Here is a 1,812-nt window from a genome sequence, read left to right on the forward strand (position 1 = left end):
GTTGTCTGTGTTTCTTTTTTTCCCATGTCACACATAATTAGTAAAAAGACGAGGAAACAGATATGCCCAAAGCCCACTCTCTGAATGACCTGAACTTTTTTTGTTCTGTCTTGTTTTGTTTTTGAGATGGCCTCACTATGCAGTATCACACCTTGGATTTAAATTAGCTGGCCTTTACTTCCAAGTGCTGGGGTCACACCTATGCCTCCCACACTAAGTCTAGAGAGCTCTTACACCTAGCATTATCTGTAGCTTGTCTGCCTTCAATGCAAAAACAAATGTGCCTCAATCCCGCCTGTCAGTCCTTTTCTCCTTTCAGTCTCCTCTCCAGTTTCTTCAACACTTAAGAGAAACCCCTTCGCACTGCCCACTTTCTATACTTGCTGATTGTTTTCAGGTCTTGCCATTGGCATGGTAAGAGCAGGGCAGAGTTCTCAAGCACAGCGTACAGCAATTATTTGTTTTGCTTTTTTTGTTTTTGAGACAGAGTTTCTCTGTAGCTTTGGCTCTCCTGAAACTTTGTAGACTAGGCTGGCCTCAAACTCACAGAGATCCATCTACCTCTGCCTCCTGAGTGCTGGGATTAAAGGTGTGTGCTAATGCCAGCTGGCAGGGATAGTCAGTTGGTTGGTTTGTGTGATTTTGTTGGTTTGGTTTGGTTTTTGACGGGAGAGGGTTTCAGGAGGTCAAATTCAGGTTTTTGTACATGTTAAAAAAGTGCTCTACCTTTGACCTCCACACCCAGCCCAGGAATAAATTTTGACATAGTCTTACCACATCACAACCACTGGAGGGCAGAGGTGGTGGTCCTGTCATTCTGACTTCAGAACTTTACTGTCTGTTCCTCTGCTCAATCTGTTTGCTTTAAAACTGTTCATCCATTCAGCCTTCTCACTGTTTTACTCTTCTCATGGACTTCCCCCTCCCCTTACATAGCTCTTGTACTTCTGTTCACCACTTATGCTTTGATGTTTATACAGACAATCCATTCAGTAGGTAAGATACTTCATTCCATTTAGCTGTGTCTTGGCTGTTGTCATCATTCTAAGCCACCCAGTCATCAGAATGCTAAATCAAACAACATAACACTATTTCTTTAATTTTATTCACTGACCATAATCCTTCTGCTTGTTTAGAAAGTCACTGTCCCTACAATCATTTGATTTTACTGTAGCTTTCCCATTCTTCCTTTTCTCACTAGCACTTCTCTTTGCATTCCTAGCCAGCTTAAATGCCAGTGATTTTCCTGCTAGAGCTGAATTTTTATTTGTAGGTGTCCTTCCCTCCTATGAAACATTTGTGTCTGCATTTGAACAACTAAATGCTACTTAAGGAGATCACTGTAGAGCATTTTATGCCAGTTTGAATTCATGGTTAAGTTCAAATGGACTCTTGGCTCTCAGACTCTCTTTGAGCACGTACGTGTGTGTCTTTTGTTTGAGCAGCGTATCACTCTAGCCCCACCTGGCCTGGAAATTCAGAGATCCTCTTCCCTCCACTTCTCAAGTGCTGAAATTAAAGGCACCCACCATCACACCCAGTGATTTTTCTGTTCTTTACTTCTCCCCTAAGTAACTATTTTAAGTCAGTATCTGAAACCCTCTTTGCCCCTTACTGTTTCCTTTCTGTAGGCCATTTTATTCCTCCGTGGGGAAGAGTAAAAGCTGTCTGTAGGTCATCTCTAGCGCCCTGCTACTGACTAACCCATCCGCATCATCTACTGACTAACCCATCCGCATCATCCCCTAGCGTCCTGCTACTGACTAACCCATCCGCATCATCCCCTAGCGTCCTGCTACTGACTAACCCATC

The sequence above is a fragment of the Mus pahari genome, chromosome 1 (assembly GCF_900095145.1).
Source record: "Mus pahari chromosome 1, PAHARI_EIJ_v1.1, whole genome shotgun sequence".
Lineage (NCBI taxonomy): Eukaryota > Metazoa > Chordata > Mammalia > Rodentia > Muridae > Mus > Mus pahari.